The 21568-nt window shown below is 38.3% G+C and overlaps 1 long non-coding RNA gene across 1 annotated transcript; it reads left to right on the top strand.

Moving 5' to 3' along the window:
- The first annotated feature begins 6747 nt into the window (after positions 1 to 6747).
- Positions 6748 to 20143, top strand: LOC123595252. The gene is made up of 3 exons (XR_006711099.1): positions 6748 to 6758; positions 18533 to 18540; positions 19911 to 20143. It is a non-coding gene; the product is annotated as an uncharacterized LOC123595252 (long non-coding RNA).
- Positions 20144 to 21568: the final 1425 nt, after the last annotated feature.

Here is a 21568-nt window from a genome sequence, read left to right as displayed (position 1 = left end):
TATGAGGTCCAATTTATCAGTTTTTTATGGATTATGTTTTGGTGTCATATCTAAGAAATATTGCCCATCCCAAGTTCAAAGAGGTTTTTCCTGTTTTCTTTTTTTTTTTTAATTAATTTATTTATTTTGAGAGAGAGAGAGAGAGAAAGTGTGCACATGAGCAAGGGAAGGACAGAGAGAGAGGAAAGAGAGACAATCCCAAGCAGGCTCCACACTTGTCAGCCCGGGGCCCAATGCAGGGCTCGAAATCACTAACGGCAAGATCATGACCAGAGCTGAAACCAAGAATCAGATGCTTAACTGACTGAGCCACCCAGGTGCCCCTTTCCTGTTTTCTTGTAGAAGTTTTATAGTTAGGTTTATGATCTATCTAGAAACATTATATTTAGGTCTATAATCCATTTTGAGTTAATTTTTTCTTATGTTCAAGGTATGGATAGAAGTTCTTACTTTTTTCTCATATAAATATCCATCCAATCGTTCTAACATCATTTATTGAAAACATGATTCCCTCTCCACTGAATTGCCTACTCACCTTTGTAAAAAAATCAGTTGTCCATATATGTGTAAGTCTATAATCTAGACTTTTAATTTTGTTCCATTAATCTATTTATCTATTTTGCACCAATATCACACTATTTTACCAAAGCTTAAAAGAAGTCTTGAAATCAGGTAATATTAGTCCTCTAACTTTGTTCTTCTTCAAAATTTTTTTAGTTATTCTATGTCCTTTGCATTACCATATGAAATTTAGAATCAGTTTATTAATTTTTACAAGAGCCTGAAAGAATTTTGATTAGGATTGCAGTTGAATCTATAGATCACTTTAGGGAGAGACAACACCTTAAGGATGCTGAGTGTTCTGCCCTATAAACATGATATATCTTTCCAATTATTTTGGTCTTCTTTATTCTCCCAGCAATATTCTGTAGTTTTCAATGCTCAGATTTTTTATAGCTTTTGTCAGGTTCATCCCTAAGTAATTTGGATTAGTTATTGGATTATTTATCACTAAGTATTTGGTGTCACTGTAAATAGTATTCTTTTCTTAATTTTGATTATCAATTTTTCATTGATAGTATACAGAAACAATTTTATGTACTGATCTTGTATTCTGCAATATTATAAATGCACTTCATGGTTTAAAAATAATGTCTGAAAATTCCATCAGATTTTCTACATAGACATTATATCTGTGAATAAAAGTAATTTTAGTTTTTCCTTTCCAATTTGATGTCTTTTATTTCTTTGTCCTGCCTGATTGTACTAGCTAGAATGTCTAATACAATGTTGAATAGAAGGGTAAAAGTGGACATTCCTTTTCCTATTCGTGATCTTTCACCAATAAATATGATACTAGCTGTAAGGCTTATTTATTTTTATAGATGCTTTTCATCAGAATAAGGAAAGTTCCCTTCTCTTTTTGCTTTGCTGAGAATTTATATCAGAAATGGATACTGAGTTTTGTCAAGTGTTTTCTCTGTGTTTGTTAAGATGCTCATGTGGTTTATAGTTTTTAGTTTGGTAGTATAGTCAATTACATTCACTGATTTTAAGGGTTAAACCATCTCTGCATTCCTGGGATAAACCCCACTTCATCATGATTTATTAATATCTTTTATATGTATTTTTTGATAGAATTTGATGAAATTTTATTTAGAAAGCTTTTGTATCAAGATAGAGCTGGCCTTATAGGAAATATTTTATCAGTTGTTATGAGTTGGGGAATATTTCCTCCTCTTCAAATTTCTGGAGCAGCTAATGTAGAATTGGTACTGTTTCTTCTTGAAATTTTTGGTAGAATTCACCAATGAAGTCATTTGGGTCCTGGTATTTTTGTGTGTGAGTTGAAAGGTTTTTTACTTTTTGCTTATTTTTTAGAAACTTTTCTTTTTTTTTAATTAATTTTTAAAAAATTTTCTTTTGTGGGAAGTTTTAAACTACAAATTAAATTTCACTAACATAGGGCTATTTAGGTTATGTAACTTTCCTTATGTGAGATTTAGTAGGTTGGTTGTTTTTCAAAGAATTTGTCCATTTTATCTAAATTGTCAAATTTATGGGCATATAGTTGTTCATAATATTCTATTATCATTTTAATATTTTGTGGAAGTTTAATGATATCCATCTCTCGTTTTTGTTATTAGTAATGCATGTCTTCTCTCTGTTTTCTTGGTTAGTCTGGCTAGAGCTGTATCAATTTTATTGATGATTATTTCTTTTTCTTTGGTTTATTTTGGTTTTAATTTGTTCTTCTTTTTCTAGTTTCTTAAGGTTAAACATGAAGTCGTTGACTTTAGACCTTTTGTTCTTTTCTAATACAGTTACTTTAGTACCACAAATTTCTTCCTTTTCCCTACTTTAGCAGCATTCCACAAATTTTGGTATGTTCTGTTTTCATTTTCATTAAGATTAAAATATGTTTTATCCTTTATTTTTGGCTCCATCTCACAAACAGAACAGAACCATGAGATCATGGCCTGAGCTGAAATCAAGAGTCACTCTCTCAGCTGACTGAGCCACCCAGGGGCCCTCCCCATCATCTATTTAACCTATACTCCCACCCACCTTCCCCCTGGTAACCATCAGATTGTTCTCTATAATTAAGAGTATGTTTCTTGGTTTATCTGTTTCTCTCTCTCTCTTTTTTCTCCTTTGCTCCTTTGTTTTGTTTCTTAAATTCCACATGACTCATGGGTTTGTTTTTTTTTATAAAGGTATTATTTTCTTTTCAAATATTTGGCAATTTTCCAGGCATCTTTTTGTTATTGATTTCTAATTTAACTCCACTGTAGTGAGACTACATACTTTGCATGAATTGAATCTTTTTAATTTTCTCAAGTTTTCCTTTATTGCCTTAAATATGGTATGTTTGATGAATGTTCCATGTATACTTGAAAAGAATGAGTTTTTTCTGTCATCTGGTGGAGTGTTCCATAAATATCAATTAGGTAAAATTGGTTGACAGTGCTGTGCAAATCTTCTATATCCTAACTGATTTTCTAATGTCCAAGTATTGTGAGGGGGTATTGAAATCTCTAATCAAGATCATGGATTTGTCTATTTCTCCTTGTAGTGCTATCAGGTTTTGCTCCATGTATTTGGAAGCTCTTTTATTAGATACATAAATGTTTAGGAATGTTATTTATTCCTGATGAGTTGAATCTTTTGTAATTATGAAATGACCTTCCTACTGCTAGTAATATCTTTTTCTCTGAAATCTGCATTCTCTTATATTAAGAGCCACACCAGATTCCTTTTGACAGGGGTTACCATGATATTTTTTTCCCATTCTTTTGCTTTTAACCTATTTGTAGCTTTATATTTAAAGTATGTTTCAGGGTGCCTCAGTTTCTCAGTCAGCTGAGCATCTGACTCTTGATTTCAGTTCTTGTCATGATCCCATGGTCATGAAATCAAGCCCTACATTGGGCCCCACACTAAGCATGGAGTCTGATTAAGATTCTCTCTTTCTCTTCCTCTGACCTTCTCCCTGACCTCTGCATGCTCTCTATCTCTCTCTCAAATAAAAATAGAAATAGAAATAGAAATAAAAATAAAAATAAAAAACAAAATATGTTTCTTATAGGCAGCAAATATAGCTGGGTATTGATTTTTTATGTAATTTAACAATTTCTACCTTTTCACTAAATATTGAGGCCATTTTCATTTAATATAATTTTATATGTGTTTAGGTTTAAATCTATCATCTTGCTACTTGTTTTCTATTTTGTTTCCCTTTTCTTCCTTTTCTGCCTTCTTTTGGATTATTTAAATAATTTTTATTATTACACTTTGTCTTCTTTTTTGGATTATTGGCTATAACTTTTTGTTTTGCTATTTTAATGGGTGCTGATTCTTCAGACATTATAAGCATAATAAAGAAATACTACAAACAACTTTATGTCCATAAATTTGACACCTTAGATGAAATGGATCAATTCCTTTACAGTACAAATGATCAAAACTCACTCAAAAAGAAATAGATAATCCAAATTATCTAATATCTGTTAAGGAAATTTAATTTGCAGTTTAAAAGCTTCCAGGTGCAGATGGTTTCTCTCACAAATTCTACTAAACATTTGAGAAAGAAATAATATCATCATACACAATCTCTTCCAAAAAATAAAAGAGGAAGGGGAATTTCCCAACTCATAATATCAGATATGAGACCAGTGTTACCCTAATACCAAAGCCAAGCAAAGACACTACATGGAAAGAAAACTACAGACCAGTGTTCTTCATGAACATAAAATGAGACCAGTCAGCATAGCTGTCATTTTTCCAAATTCAATTATGTAAGTGCATAATAGGTGGAGAGTTGGATTTAACTAGACTTGAGGCTTGCTCATTTGAACAGAAGTGAGAGAGGGGCAAAGGAGTGCGAGTACATGTAGAGCCAGTAATGTAATGATTGACCACAGAATTTATGCTGGGTAGGGCAGGCAATGAGGACATGAAAGGGAGTGAAAGTAGTAGATTCAATGAGTGGGGATGAATTTTTGTTAGAATGTGGGAATGATAAGGAATGTAGAAAGAAGAAGGTGATAGTTGAAGAATGAGGTGCTTGAAATTGAGACAAGAGAGGAATAGTTTTGTTTTGTTTTTAGTAATTGTAAGTCAACGGTTTGGCCACGTGGGTTAGTGGGTAAATAGATATAGTAGGGTGAAGATATTTAGGGGAGAAGAAGCCAAGGAACTGAGAGGCCAGATTATCAAAAAGATCATCTATTTGGATACTGAAATAACCAAGAATTAAGAATATTGTTGGGATGCCTGGGTGGCTCAGTCAGATGAGCATCCAATTTCTGCTCAGGTCATGATCCCGTGGTTCATGGGTTTAAGCCCCGTGTCAGGCTCTGTGCTGACAGCTCAGAGACTGGAGCCTGCTTCAGATTCTGTGTCTTCTTCTCTCTCTCTGCCCCTCTCCTGCTCATGCTCTGTCTCTTTCTCAAAAATAAACATTAAAAAATGTTTTTTAAAAAAGACAGGAATAGTGTTACAGGGAGTAACAGTGAATCAGGTGCTAAAATCTTCAAGGAATAAGTGTGAACAATTCAGGAATCAGTGATTATTGAGGACAGATAGTGAATGGCCTAATATGGGGACATGAGGTTCAAAACTGGGGGCTGTTACTGAATAAAGAGGAGAATGTCCTGGAAGTGACAATGAGGAGGATACCTTTTCCACCTTCAGGCCTTGTGGTACTAAATGCGTGGGAGAGAAGACAGCACCATATAAGAGGGTTTCAGCACACTAAGCACCTTAGAGGAGAGTTTGATTTCAGTTAAACAAGATGAAGGGAATATACAAAGAAGCAGTTGCAGATATAGGGGGATTTAGTGATGATTGTCCACCAATTTCATAAAGCATAGTGGAAGATTTCAGAAGTTGGAGAGGAGGGAGATTGAGTTATAAATGATATGAAGAGCTGTCTGACTACACTCAAATTGAAGGATGGCTTGAGAGTCTTAGGGTGACTTAGGATGACTGACATCAGAAAGCCCCCCCCCCCCCGCTTATATCTTGCTTGGCCTCTATCCCTAGGTTACAGGGAAACTGGATCATGTTATGATTCACCAACTGTGAGTTTCTTCTTCAACCCAGATTAACCCCTGGAATTTAGAAACCTCCACCCAAATTTCTGTGATTATTACCACTATGCAAATACTCCTATTCTGGTCCCCAGACTCCAAATTGGCTCTCAAAACCAGTGCAAATAAGGCTTGAATTAGCCCCATTCCCTTGGACCCTATGATTTGGACGTTTGGTCATGGCCTTATTCAGGTTGAGCTCTATACACCAGAGGTTTCCTTCTCCTCATCACTGCCTGCCAGTCTGTTTTATCCTCCTGCTAACCCACCATCAAGGTCCCTTTTGCTGTGCCTGTGCCCATGCCTGTTACTGTAGTTATGACACTGACCTCCAGAACTTTTTCTAGCTAGCTTGCTCATTGCCTGATGATCAAAGCCAAATGAAAACAAAGATGATGGAGGCAGCAATGCCTGATTCAGCAGCTCCTCTCTAGTGAAATATTCCTTCCAATCAGGAAGAGGTTGCTCTGGCAACCAGACTTCTCATTTCTAACTTACTCTAATCCCTCTCTTATCAATTCTTATTACAATTGAATGAGTTTTCTTTCATGAGGCAACTTTCTCAACCATTTCTACAATTGACTTTTTGGCACCAGCCAAACAAATTCTTTCTCTTTCTGAATGTTTTCTGGTAATTATTTCAGCACTTATTATATGTAAGGCAGTGTACTGGAACTTGGTGGTAGATATAAAAATAGAAATATATGATGTATGAGAAAGAGCACTTATATTTGGAGTCAGAATACCCGGTATTGTCAAATAACTTTTTTTTTAGTTGATTTATTTACTTTGAGTGAGAAAGTGCACAAGTGGGGGAGGGACAGAGAGAGAGAGAATCCCAAGCAGATGCTGCACCTACAGCACAGAGCCTGATGAGGGGCTGGAACTCATGAACCGTGAGATGATGAACTAAGCTTAAGTCAAATGCTCAAACGACTGAGCCACCCAGGTTCCCCATGTCAAATAACTTTTAAAGTTTATAGAAGTCATGGAGGGGCACCTGGATGGCTCAGTCAGTTAAGCATCCGACTTTGGCTCAGATCATGATCTCACGGTTTGTGAGTTCAAGCCCTGGGTCGGGCTCTGTGCTGACAGTTTAGAGCCTGGAGCTTGCTTCGGATTCTGTATCTCATTCTCTCTCTGCCCCTCCCCCACGTGTGCTCTGTCTCTCTCTCTCTGTCTCTCAAAAATAAATAAATGTAAAAAAATTAAAATTTATGGAAGTCATGGAAACACATGACCAAAAACAAAAAGAACACAGAAGAATATAAGTGAAAAACAGAAGTGCTCATCTCTCAATTTCATTGCTCACATATAATATTTTTTGTGTGTTCCAGTGATTTTCAGTATATATATAAGCATATATGTTCTTTTGTTTTATTTTTTGAATGGGATAATGACAGTACCTATCATCCTATTTGACTTTTTGCTTTCCATAGTGCTTTGATTACTACAGCTCTGTAATATAATTTGAAGTCTGGAATTGTGATGCCTCCAACTTTGCTTTTCTTTTTCAAGATTGCTTTGGCTAGTTGAGGTCTTTTGTGGTTCCATACAAATTTTAGGATTGTTCTAGTTCTGTGAAAAATACTGTTGGTATTTTGATAGGGATTCCATTAAAAGTGCAGATTGCTTTGTGTAGTATAGATATTTTAAAAATATTTGTTCTTCCAATCCATAAGCATGGAATGTCTTTCATTTCTTTGTGTTGTCTTAAATTTCTTTCATAGATTTTTTACACTTTTCAGAGTACAATTTTCTCACCCCTGGTTAGATTTATTCCTAAGTATCTTACTATTATTATAATTGTAAATGTTTTCTTTAGTTTCTCTTTCTGCTTCTTCATCATTGGTATATAGAAGTGCAACAGATTTCTGTGCATTGATTTTGCATCCTGTGACTTTACTGAATTTGTTTATCAGTTCTGTCAGTTTATTGGTGGAGTCTTTCAGGTTTTCTATATATAGTATCATGTCATCTGCAAATAGTGAAAGCATTGCTGATTGGATGCCTTTTATTTCTTTTTGTTGTCTGATTGCTGTGGCTAGGACTTTCAGTATTATATTAAATAAAAGTGGTGAGAGTGGACATCTCTGTCTTGTTCCTGACTATACAGGAAAAGCTCTCAGTTGTTTCCCATTGAGGATGATATTAGGGGTGGGTTTTTCATAGATGGCCTTTATTATGTTGAGGTATGTTCCCTCTAAGCCCGCTTTTTTGCGGGTTTTTATCATGAATGGATGTTGTACTTTGTCAAGTGCTTTTCCTGTGTATGTTGAAATGAGCATATGGTTCTTTTCCTTTCTGTTATCAATGTGATGTGTCATGTTGATTGATTAGCAAATATCGAATCACCCTTGTAACACAGGAATAATTCCACTTGATTGTGGTGAATGATTTTTTGGAATGTATTGTTGGATATTTTTTGCCAGGATTTTGTTGAGGATTTTGCATCTATGTTCATCAGAGATGTTGGCCTGGAGTTGTCTTTTTTAATGGTGTTTTTATCTGATTTTGGTATTAGTGTAATGATGGCCTCATAGAACGAATTTGTAAGTTTTCCTTCCTTTTCTGTGTTTTGGAATAGTTTGAGAAGAATAGGTATCAACTCTTCTTTAAGTGTTTGGTAGAATTCTCTCTTGGTCATAGACTTTTGTTTGATGTGAGTTTTTTTTTTTTTTTAATTATTATCACTGATTCAATTTTTTTTTTTTTTTTGCTGATTATTGGTCTGTTCAAGTTTTCTTTTTCTTCCTGTTTGACTTTTGGTTGTTTATATGTTTCTAGACATTTATCCATTTCTTTCAGGTTGTCCAATTTGTAGGCATATAGTTTTTCATAATATTCTCTCATAATTGTTTGTATTTCTGTGGTGTTGGTTGTTATTACTTTCTTCTCATTTGTAATTTTATTTATTTATTTAGGTCCTTTCTCTTTTCTTTTTGGTGAGTCTAGCTAGAGGTTTATCAATATTATTAATTTTTTTCAGTGAACCAGCTCCTGGTCTCATTGATCTGTTCTACTTTTTGGTTGCTGTTATTTGTTTGTTTTTAGTTTCTATATCATTTATTTTTGCTCTAATCTGTATCATTTCCTTCCTTCTGCTGGCTTTAGGTTTCATCTGTCATTCTTTTTCTAGCTCTTTTAGGTGTAAGGTTAAGTTATTTGTTTGAGATTTTTCTTGCTTCTTGAGGTAAGCCTGCATTACTACATTGTTCCCTCTTAGGACCACTTTTGCTGTATCCCAAAGGTTTTGGACTATTGTGTTTTCATTTTCATTTGTCTCCATGTACTTTTAAATTCTTCTTTGATTTCCTGGTTGACCCATTCATTGTTTAGTAGCATGTCATTTAACCTGTGTGTATTTGTGGTCTTTCCAATTTTTTTCTTGTGGTTGGTGTCTAGTTTCTTAGTGTTGTGGTCAGAAAAGGTGTATGGTATGATTTCAATCTTTTTGTATTTGTTCAGGCCTGTTTTGTGACTTAATATGTGATCTACCCTGGAGAATGTTCTGTGTGCCCCTGGAAAGAATGTGTATTCTTCTCTTTTAGGATTGAATGTTCTGAATATATCTGTTAAGTCTATCTGTTCCAGTGTGTCATTCAAAGCCATTGTTTCCTTATTTATTTTCTGTTTAGATGATCTGTCCACTGTTATGAGTGTGGTGTTAAAGTCCCCTACTATTATTATATCATTATAGTATGATATAGTAATAGTTCCTTTATGTTTGCTATTAATTGTTTTACATACTTGGGTGTTTCATGTTGGGTGCATAAATATTTACAATTGTTATATGTTCTTGTTGGACTGTCCCTTTTATTATTATATAGTGTCCTTCTTTGTCTCTTGTTATAGTCTTTGTTTTGAAGTCTATTTTGTTGGATATAAGTATGTCTAAACCAGGTTTCTTTTGAGATCTATTTGCATGATAAATGTTTCTCCGGCCCCTCACTTTCAATCTTCAGGTGTCTTTAGGTCTAAAGTGAATCTCTTGTAGGCAGTATATAGATAGGTATTGTGTTCTTTTTTAATACATTCTGACACCCTATGCCTTTTGATTGGAGCATTTAAATCATTTAAATTCAAAATAATTATTGATAGATATGTACTTAGGGCCATCTCATTACTTGTTTTATTTCTGGAGATTTTCTCTGATCTGTGCTTGCCTTTGTTACTTTTGGTCTCTCCTTTGTACTCAAAGAGTCCCCTATAATGTTTCTTGCAGGGCTGGTTTACTGGTCATAAACTTCTTTTGATTTTGTCTGGGAAACTCTTTATCACTCCTTGTATTCTGAATGATAGACTTGCTGGATAGAATATTCTTGGATGCAGATTTTTCCCATTCAGCACTTTGAATATATCATGCCACTCCCTTCTGGCTTGGAAAGTTTCTGCTGAACAATCCCCTGCTAATCTTATGGGGTTTCCCTTGTATGTTCTGTCTTCTTTTTCTTGCTCCTTTTAAATAGTTTTCCTTATCACTGTATTTTGCTAATTTAATTACAATATGTCTTGGTGTGGATTTGCTTTTGTTGATTTTGATGGGAGTTCTCTGTGCTTCTTGTATCTGAATGTCTCTTTCCTTTCCCAAATTAAGGAAGTTTTCAGCTATTATATCTTTGAATAAATTTTGTGGATCCTTTCACTCTTCTTCTTCTTCTTCTTCTTCGAGTCTTACAATACAAATGTTTGATGAAATCACTGATTTCCCAAAGTCTATTCTTGTGTTGCTTAAATCTTCTTTCTCTCTTTTGTTCACCTTGATTACTTTCCATTATTTTGTCTTCTAGGTCATTTATTCATTCCTCTGCTTCTTCCAGCTTGCTGTTAATTCCAGCAAGCCTGTTTCTCATTTCCTTTATTGAGCCCTATATCTCTGCTGTGTTATTCCTCATCTCTGAATGAAGGGTCTCACTCATGTCTTCCATTTTTTTCAAGTCCAGTGAGTATTAATATGATCATTGCTTTAAATTCTCCCTCCAACATATTACTTATATCCTTCCACTTACATCTCTGGCCATGGCCTTGTCCTGTTCTTTCATTTGGGATCATTTTCTCTGTCTTCTCATTCTGTCTAAGTCTCTGTCCCTGTTTCTGTGTTTTAGGAACATCACCTATATCTCATGTACTTGAGTGTTAAGGCTTTATGAAGAACAGGTCCTGTTGTGCCCTGCCATGTAGTGTCTCCTTTTCTCCAGGGCCTGGTGCTTCTAAGAGTGTTCCAATGTGTGCTGCATGCACTCTGGTATTTGGTTGTGGCTGCTTTAATCTTCAGGCCAGTTGTCTACAGAGGCTCTCTTTGCCTGTTGTGTACAGTTTTTGGTCCCTGGACTGAATGTGGTGCATTTTAACTAGGTTTTTTGTGGTCTGTTTGTGAAATGAGACCTGTTGTTATTGCCACCAGAACCAAGGCTCCATAAAACTCCCATGTTAGGGGACCAGTGTGATCAGGACCTTGGGCCAGTCTTCTGGGGGAGGGAGCCTGTCATGCTGGGACTGAAGCAAGTGTGACTGGGAAAGGCAGTTCCACTGGAGTGTGGGAGTGAGTGTGTCTTCTTGTGAGCAAGTTAGGTAGCAGGTGTCAGTGCTGTACTCGTTCCCAGAGGTGGCTCTGTGCTTATGTTGTGGGGTATGGGGCGGGGGGAATGGTGCCTGCCAGTTTCATTATTCCCAAAGGGGTCTCTCCCTGAACACTGTCTCTCTGGGATGCACTGTGAAATGAGCAAATAACCTCCCCACTGTGTGCCACAGGCTCTCTTCAGATCTCTGTTTCCACACTGTATGTCTGCAGTTGCTTATCTTTCTTCTTTCCAAGAGTAGGGCAATGCCTTACAGGCTCTTTCCCAGCCAAGCTTTCTGACCTTTAAAACTCCAGGCTTTAAGCCTCACTGGTTTCCAGAAGTCATGGAATTTGGCCCCTCTCACTTTCCAAGCAAATTGTTATGGAGATTAGTATTGCCCATGCACTCTCTTATGTGCCACTCTGTCTCTTGTCCTTCTGCACAACTGTGACTCCCTCCCCACCACAGTGGCCATGATCCCTTTCTCTCTCAATGTGCATCTCCATATTCCTAACATCTTTTTTTTTTATAGGCAACTGTTTTCTTAGATACTACCAGTGCCTCGTTTTATGCATCTCATGGATCTTATTTTTTTTTATGTTTTTTTTTATTATATGAAATTTATTGTCAAATTGGTTTCCATACAACACCCAGTGCTCATCCCAAAAGGTGCCCTCCTCACCCACCCTCTCCTCCCTCCCACCCCCCATCAACCCTCAGTTTGTTCTCAGTTTTTAACAGTCTCTTATGCTTTGGCTCTCTCCCACTCTAACCTCTTTTTTTCTTTTTTCCTCCCCCTCCCCCATGGGTTCCTGTTAAGTTTCTCAGGATCCACATAAGAGTGAAACCATATGGTATCTGTCTTTCTCTGTATGGCTTATTTCACTTAGCATCACACTCTCCAGTTCCATCCACGTTGCTACAAAAGGCCATATTTCATTCTTTCTCATTGCCACGTAGTATTCCATTGTGTATATAAACCACAATTTCTTTATCCATTCATCAGTTGATGGACATTTAGGCTCTTTCCATAATTTGGCTATTGTTGAGAGTGCTGCTATGAACATTGGGGTGCAAGTGCCCCTATGCATCAGTACTCCTGTATCCCTTGGGTAAATTCCTAGCAGTGCTATTGCTGGGTCATAGGGTAGGTCTATTTTTAATTTTCTGAGGAACCTCCACACTGCTTTCCAGAGCGGCTGCACCAATTTGCATTCTCACCAACAGTGCAAGAGGGTTCCCGTTTCTCCACATCCTCGCCAGCATCTATAGTCTCCTGATTTGTTCATTTTGGCCACTCGGACTGGCGTGAGGTGATACCTGAGTGTGGTTTTGATTTGTATTTCCCTGATAAGGAGCGACGCTGAACATCTTTTCATGTGCCTGTTGGCCATCCGGATGTCTTCTTTAGAGAAGTGTCTATTCATGTTTTCTGCCCATTTCTTCACTGGGTTATTTGTTTTTCGGGTGTGGAGTTTGGTGAGCTCTTTATAGATTTTGGATACTAGCCCTTTGTCCGATATGTCATTTGCAAATATCTTTTCCCATTCCGTTGGTTGCCTTTTAGTTTTGTTGGTTGTTTCCTTTGCTGTGCAGAAGCTTTTTATCTTCATAAGGTCCCAGTAATTCACTTTTGCTTTTAATTCCCTTGCCTTTGGGGATGTGTCGAGTAAGAGATTGCTACGGCTGAGGTCAGAGAGGTCTTTTCCTGCTTTCTCCTCTAAGGTTTTGATGGTTTCCTGTCTCACATTCAGGTCCTTTATCCATTTTGAGTTTATTTTTGTGAATGGTGTGAGAAAGTGGTCTAGTTTCAACCTTCTGCATGTTGCTGTCCAGTTCTCCCAGCACCATTTGTTAAAGAGGCTGTCTTTTTTCCATTGGATGTTCTTTCCTGCTTTGTCAAAGATGAGTTGGCCATACGTTTGTGGGTCTAGTTCTGGGGTTTCTATTCTATTCCATTGGTCTATGTGTCTGTTTTTGTGCCAATACCATGCTGTCTTGATGATGACAGCTTTGTAGTAGAGGCTAAAGTCTGGGATTGTGATGCCTCCTGCTTTGGTCTCCTTCAAAATTACTTTGGCTATTCGGGGCCTTTTGTGGTTCCATATGAATTTTAGGATTGCTTGTTCTAGTTTCGAGAAGAATGCTGGTGCCATTTTGATTGGGATTGCATTGAATGTGTAGATAGCTTTGGGTAGTATTGACATTTTGACAATATTTATTCTTCCAATCCATGAGCAGGGAATGTCTTTCCAATTCTTTAAATCTTCTTCAATTACCTTCATAAGCTTTCTATAGTTTTCAGCCTACAAATCTTTTACATCTTTGGTTAGATTTATTCCTAGGTATTTTATGCTTCTTGGTGCAATTGTGAATGGGATCTGTTTCTTTATTTGTCTTTCTGTTGCTTCATTGTTAGTGTATAAGAATGCGACTGATTTCTGTACATTGATTTTGTATCCTGCAACTTTGCTGAATTCATGTATCAGTTCTAGCAGACTTTTGGTGGAGTCTATCGGATTTTCCATGTATAATATCATGTCATCTGCAAAAAGCGAAAGCTTGACTTCAACTTTGCCAATTTTGAAGCCTTTGATTTCCTTTTGTTGTCTGATTGCTGATGCTAGAACTTCCAGCACTATGTTAAACACCAGCGGTGAGAGTGGGCATCCCTGTCGTGTTCCTGATCTCAGGGAAAAAGCTCTCAGTTTTTCCCCATTGAGGATGATGTTAGCTGTGGGCTTTTCATAAATGGCTTTTCTGATCTTTAAGTATGTTCCTTCTAGCCCGACTTTCTCAAGGGTTTTTATTAAGAAAGGGTGCTGGATTTTGTCAAAGGCCTTTTCTGCATCGATTGACAGGATCATATGGTTCTTCTCTTTTTTTTTTGTTAATGTGATGTATCACGTTGATTGATTTGCAAATGTTGAACCAGCCCTGCATCCCAGGAAGGAATCCCACTTGATCATGGTGAATAATTTCTTTTTATATGCCGTTGAATTCGATTTGCTAGTATCTTATTGAGAATTTTGGCATCCATATTCATCAGGGATATTGGCCGGTAGTTCTCTTTTTTTACTGGGTCTCTGTCTGGTTTAGGAATCAAAGTAATACTGGCTTCATAGAATGAGTCTGGAAGTTTTCCTTCCCTTTCTATTTCCTGGAATAGCTTGAGAAGGATAGGTATTATCTCTGCTTTAAACGTCTGGTAAAACTCCCCTGGGAAGCCATCTGGTCCTGGACTCTTATTTGTTGGGAGATTTTTGATAACCGATTCAATTTCTTCGCTGGTTATGGGTCTGTTCAAGCTTTCTCTTTCCTCCTGATTGAGTTTTGGAAGAGTGTGGGTGTTCAGGAATTTGTCCATTTCTTCCAGGTTGTCCAATTTGTTGGCATATAATTTTTCATAGTATTCCCTGATAATTGTTTGTATCTCTGAGGGATTGGTTGTAAAATTCCATTTTCATTCATGATTTTATCTATTTGGGTCATCTCCCTTTTCTTTTTGAGAAGCCTGGCTAGAGGTTTGTCAATTTTGTTTATTTTTTCAAAAAACCAACTCTTGGTTTCGTTGATCTGCTCTATAGTTTTTTTAGACTCTATATTGTTTATTTCTGCTCTGATCTTTATTATTTCTCTTCTTCTGCTGGGTTTGGGGTGTCTTTGCTGTTCTGCTTCTATTTCCTTTAGGTGTGCTGTTACATTTTGTATTTGGGATTTTTCTTGTTTCTTGAGATAGGCCTGGATTGCAATGTATTTTCCTCTCAGGACTGCCTTCGCTGTGTCCCAAAGTGTTTGGACTGTTGTATTTTCATTTTCGTTTGTTTCCATATATTTTTTAATTTCTTCTCTAATTGTCTGGTTGACCCACTCATTCGTTAGTAGGGTGTTCTTTAACCTCCATGCTTTTGGAGGTTTTCCAGACTTTTTCCTGTGGTTGATTTCAAGCTTCATAGCATTGTGGTCTGAAAGTATGCATGGTATAATTTCAATTCTGGTAAACTTATGAAGGGCTGTTTTGTGACCCAGTATATGATCTACCTTGGAGAATGTTCCATGTGCACTCGAGAAGAAAGTATATTCTGTTGCTTTGGGATGCAGAGTTCTAAATATATCTGTCAAGTCCATCTGATCCAATGTCTCATTCAGGGCCCTTGTTTCTTTACTGACCGTGTGTCTAGATGATCTATCCATTTCTGTAAGTGGGGTGTTAAAGTCCCCTGCAATTTCCACATTCTTATCAATAAAGTTGCTTATGTTTATGAGTAGTTGTTTTATATATTTGGGGGCTCCGGTATTCGGCGCATAGACATTTAAAATTGTTAGCTCTTCCTGATGAATAGACCCTGTAACTATTATATAATGTCCTTCTTCATCTCTTGTTACAGCCTTTAATTTAAAGTCTAGTTTGTCTGATATAAGTATGGCTACTCCAGCTTTCTTTTGGCTTCCAGTAGCATGATAAATAGTTCTCCATCCCCTCACTCTCAATCTAAAGGTGTCCTCAGGTCTAAAATGAGTCTCTTGTAGACAGCAAATAGATGGGTCTTGTGTTTTTATCCATTCTGATACCCTATGTCTTTTGGTTGGCGCATTTAATCCATTTACATTCAGTGTTATTGTAGAAAGATACGGGTTTAGAGTCATTGTGATGTCTGTATGTTTTATGCTTGTAGTGTTGTCTCTGGTACTTTGTCTCACAGGGTCCCCCTTAGGATCTCTTGTAGGGCTGGTTTAGTGGTGACAAATTCCTTCAGTTTTTGTTTGTGTGGGAAGACCTTTATCTCTCCTTCTATTCTAAATGACAGACTTGCTGGATAAAGGATTCTCGGCTGCATATTTTTTCTGTCTAGCACACTGAAAATCTCGTGCCAATTCTTTCTGGCCTGCCAAGTTTCAAAAGAGAGATCAGTCACGAGTCTTATAGGTCTCCCTTTATATGTGAGGGCACGTTTACCCCTTGCTGCTTTCAGAATTTTCTCTTTATCCTTGTATTTTGCCAGTTTCACTATGATATGTCGTGCAGAAGATCGATTCAAGTTAAGTCTGAAGGGAGTTCTCTGTGCCTCTTGGATTTCAATGCCTTTTTCCTTCCCCAGTTCAGGGAAGTTCTCAGCTATTATTTCTTCAAGTACCCCTTCAGCACCTTTCCCTCTCTCTTCCTCCTCTGGGATACCAATTATGCGTATATTATTTCTTTTTAGTGTATCACTTAGTTCTCTAATTTTCCCCTCATACTCCTGGATTTTTTTATCTCTCTTTCTCTCAGCTTCCTCTTTTTCCATAACTTTATCTTCTAGTTCACCTATTCTCTCCTCTGCCTCTTCAATCCAAGCTGTGGTGGTTTCCATTTTGTTTTGCATTTCATTTAAAGCGTTTTTCAGCTCCTCGTGACTGTTCCTTAGTCCCTTGATCTCTGTAGCAAGAGATTCTCTGCTGTCCTCTATACTGTTTTCAAGCCCAGCGATTAATTTTATGACTATTATTCTAAATTCACTTTCTGTTATATTATTTAAATCCTTTTTGATCAGCTCATTAGCTGTTGTTATTTCCTGGAGATTCTTCTGAGGGGAATTCTTCCGCTTGGTCATTTTGGATAGTCCCTGGCGTGGTGAGGACCTGCAGGGCACTTCCCCTGTGCTGTGGTGTATAACTGGAGTTGGTGGGCGGGGCCGCAGTCCGACCTGAGTTCTGCCCCCAGCCCACCGCTGGGGCCACAGTCAGACTGGTGTGTGCCTTCTCTTCCCCTCTCCTAGGGGCGGGATTCCCTGTGGGGTGGCGTGGCCCGTCTGGGCTACTTGCACACTGCCAGGCTTGTGATGCTGGGGATCTGGCGTATTAGCTGGGGTGGGTAGGCAAGGTGCACGGGGGCAGGAGGGGCAGGCTTAGCTCGCTTCTCCTTAGGTGATCCACTTCAGGAGGGGCCCTGTGGCAGCGGGAGGGAGTCAGATCCGCTGCCGGAGGTTTGGCTCCTCCGCAGAAGCACAGAGTTGGGTGTTTGTGCGGAGCGAGGAAGTTCCCTGGCAGGAACTGGTTCTCTTTGGGATTTTGGCTGGGGGATGGGCGGGGGAGATGGCGCTGGCGAGCGCCTTTGTTCCCCACCAAACTGAGCTCTGTCGTCCAGGGGCTCAGCAGCTCTCCCTCCCTTTGTCCTCCAGCCTTCCCGCTTTCCGAGCAGAGCTGTTAACTTATGACCTCCCAGACGCTAAGTCGCGCTTGCTGTCGGAACACAGTCCGTCAGGCCCCTCCGCTTTTGCCCGCCAGACTCGGCGGCTCTGATTGGCCGGCGAGGCGCCCCTCCACCCCGGCTCCCTCCCGCCAGTCCGTGGAGTGCACACCGCCTTGCCGCTCTTCCTACCCTCTTCCGTGGGCCTCTCGTCTGCGCTTGGCTCCGGCGACTCCATTCTTCCCCTAACATCTTTGATGTGGCCTCTTCTCTACCTTTCATTGTGGAGTTTTTTTTTTCCAGTCTTCAGGACAATTTCTGGGGTATTTATGATGGTATGTTAATTATCTAGTTGTATTCATGGAATGAGGCAAGCCTAGGGTCCTCCTACTCTGCTGTCATCTTCAAACTCTCTGGCAGCAGACTAATTCTGAACTTCAGCCACCAGTGAGAAGTTCCTTATATGTTTTCAGGCTTGGCAGGTGGTGGGTGAAGCTGACAATGAAGGCTAAAGAGCTTCAGTTCCTACAAATGGGCAATTCTCTAGCAGGCAGAGACCAACAGCTAGAGCTCCATATCTCCTTCAATCAGATCTTAGTTCAAATATTACCTCTTCAGAAAGACCTCCTTTGACCACTGTAGCTAAAATGTCCCTTAACACTCACCAGTGACTCACCAAGTCATTCTTTATTCCATTACTCTGTTTTATTCTTCATTATTTGAAAATATGTGAGGTATTTGTCTATGGGATCGGTTTCTACGTTCTTCCACTAGAATATAAGCTCCACAAAAGCAAGGACTTTGCCTCATTTATCACTATTTTTGACCCCTAGAACAGTGCTCAACACATAATAGGTGTTCCATAAATATATTTTGAAGCCCAAGCTGAAGTAACAAGTCCAGGAAAGAGTTAAGTGTAAAGAACCACTTCCCATCTTTCCTCAGAGCAAAAAGAAAAGCCCAAGTTTAATTTAGACAGTGACTAAACAATTGAGTTTATTGACAAAGGTACAAATTTATTCTTGTATTTCTATCTCTTTCAATTTCACTCTAGCCAGTACATAATTTTCTCTTATGTATCGCTTACAGTGAACAGACATTTTCTATCTTAACAGGTTCTTTTGAACCAGAACAATTGCCAAAGGAGCTAAAGTGCTAATCTATGGTTACCTCTACCTGTTCAAGAAGAAAGTGTTGTCTTCTATCTATAGTCAAATCTGTAGACTATACATTAACATAATCCTAAAGACAATGTTTCTGAAGGGATGTCTAAGGACCTCCAACATCTGAATCACTTATCAAAAAATGCATATTTCTGGGTGTCATTCTGGAACCATCAAATCATACTTGGAGGGAGAATCAAAAATCTGCATTTTTTAAAAGTTCATTTATTTATTTTGGGAGAGAGAGAGAGAGTAGGAGTGGGGAAAAAGAGAATTACAAAAGAAGGAGTGGGGAAAAAGAGAGGGAAAAAGAGAATTACAAGCAGGCTCTGTGCTTTTAGTGTGAAGCCCGATGCAAGGCTTGAACTCAGGAACCATATCATGACCTGAGCTGAAATCAAGAGTTGAACACTTAACCTACTGACCTACCCAGAGAATATGTATTGTAAACAGGCTCTCCTGATGATTCTTGTCAAGAACTGTGAGATTTTACTCTACTTGTAAGTTAAGAAGTTAGCCTGTCATGATTTCATGGATGCTGTCAGAAGACATGAAATTCCTGGGTCAGAGACAGGAGATGATGATGATGATGATGTTATTATTACTCAGAATTATCAGTAACCAGAGTATCAACATGTGTGTCAGTTTCCCATGCTTTAATTTCGCAGGATGACATGAGGAGGGCCAAGTGATGCAAGGACATGCAGTGGGTTGTATAACAAAAGAAGAAGACCCAGCTTAGGGAACCTAAATTTTTTTTATAATGGGCAATAAGTATGCCTGATCTTTTTTGTAGAAGGAGAGATTATCTTTAGCATATGCGACAGAAATAAATTTGTCTTTTGTTCTGGAGGGGGATGCAATCTATATTCCCAGGCTGTTCAGTGTATAAATACCCTTGAAAAGATAGTCTAGAGTACAGTCAATGCCTCTACTCACAAGACATGCAGAGATTTATGGAGAACTATTTCCTAAGAGTTCTAATGGCCACTCAAGTTTGGGAATCATTGCCCCAGAATGACTCAGCCATATCTACAGAGCTACCTTCATATGCCCAAGCCTGTTAGGTCTTGGCAAATATTCTACCCTTCTCTGCTCCTCTCAGCTTGACCAAGCCTCTCTCCTCTACCCATGTTTTTGTAAGTCATGCTATTATCTTCAAGGTAATCTTTTGCTCTGGAAAATAAACTCACAAGCTTGCTCTGAGGCAACAGGGGCTCCCACTAAAGGATTTGTTTGAAGAAGTAGGAAAGTACCTGGAAGGAAAACACATAACAGTGAAAAAAGAGTGCAAACATTTGTTAATAAAACAGCTATTTATTGAGTATATACTGTGTCCTAGAACTGTGCTGGGCACTGGGGATATCAAGATTCATTCATGACTCTGCGGTGGCCACTGCGTAAACCAAGCTTCACTGCTAGCAAGCCTTGCTCTGCTTCTTCTGCAACCATATCTGACAAATCTGATATGGCTGAGATTGAGTAATTTGATAAGTCAAAATTGAAACACAGGAAAAAATTCATTGCCTTCAAAAGAAACGACTGAACGAGAGAAGCAATCAGGCAAATCCTATTGAGATGTGTGCCACCAATATGCACTGTACATTCCACAGGTATGGACTTCTTTATTTTATTTTATTTTATTTTATTTTATTTTATTTTTTTAACTGTTTAACTTTGTAAGATGCAAAGAGGTTGGATTAAGTTTAAATGACCGTGCTGCCCCTTTTCACACCAAAGAATCAAGAACTGACAATGAAGGCTGCTCCTGCCTCTCCCATCTGCCTGTCTGGCTGGCAGGGAAAGAAAAGAACTTGCATGTTGGTGAAGGAAGAAGCTGGGTGGGACAGCAGTAAATCTGGACTAGAAACCAAGCTGGTCCAAGGTATCCTGGAGCTTGCAAAATGCAGTTTAATTAGAATGCCATTTTTTTGTTCGAATGATTTTAATTATTAGAGTGCACAATTTTTAAAATATGCAAATAAAAAGTTTTAAAACCTGAAAAAAATATTCATTCATTCAACACATATTTTGGGAGTGCCTATTATGTGCCAGGTGCAAGTTAGAATAAACTTTACAAAAATAAAAATACTGTCATCCCCCTCAAGAAAGTTAATAAAGGAGACAGCTCTGTAAAAAATAATGGTGCAATGGTGTGATAAGTGCTACAATAGAAGTGATGTACAAGGTGCATGGGTGACACTGAGAAAAGGATAGCCAATTCTGCTTAAAGAAGGTAAAGGAGGGCATGGTAGGGCAAGGCGTGGCAGGGAAGGGAAGGCTTCATCACAGAGAGGATGATTATACTGAGTCTTGAAGCACATGTAAGAGTCTTTCAGGTGGACAGGAGATTCCAATTGGAAGGATGAACATGGACAAAAGCATAGAGGCAGAGATCAGAATGGTGTGGTTAGGAAAGTTCAAGTAGTTTGGTACAGATTGAGTTTGAGGTGTGAAAGGTGATAGTTGTGTGGTAGATGGGGCCTGGATTTTGCAGGGTCTTATTTACTATACTGAGAAAGCTGGGTGTATCCTCGAGGCAATAGGGCCTCACTGAAGGGCAAGCCGGGATGTGCAAAATTAGGTTTGTACTTTAGCAAAAACAGCAGAAGAAAAAATGATAAATGGGAGTTTACCAAGTGGATTTGGTAGGGTATACTGAGAGTGGTCCATTGAGAGAAGAGATGTGAAAAGGGACAGATGTGTGAAAGAATATGGTGTGTTCGTGGAACAGTAAGTAGCTTGATGTGGCCAGAATGTTCATGTATGGGTGGTAGTGAGAGAGTGATAAGCTTGCAAAGGTCATTAGGATGGCAGACAATGAAGGGCATTATAGAGGGCAATGTCATGAGGTGGTTTAAGAGCATGGACTCTGGAGCCATGTTGCTAGCGTTTGAATCCCATTTCTTCTGTGCGACCTTAGGAAAATTATGGAATCCCCCTCATATCAGTTTTCTCATATGTAAAATGAGGATAATTACAATAACTACCTCAAAGGTTTGAAGATTAAATCATTCAATATGTAAAAATCAATTTGCATGTTCTCAGCATTGAGGAAATACATAAATGTTAGTTGCTTTTAGA

The sequence above is a fragment of the Leopardus geoffroyi genome, chromosome X (genome assembly GCF_018350155.1).
Source record: "Leopardus geoffroyi isolate Oge1 chromosome X, O.geoffroyi_Oge1_pat1.0, whole genome shotgun sequence".
In the NCBI taxonomy this organism is placed as follows: domain Eukaryota; kingdom Metazoa; phylum Chordata; class Mammalia; order Carnivora; family Felidae; genus Leopardus; species Leopardus geoffroyi.
The sequence above is the reverse complement of the archived record's forward strand: the minus strand, read 5'-3'. Positions and strand labels throughout refer to the sequence as shown.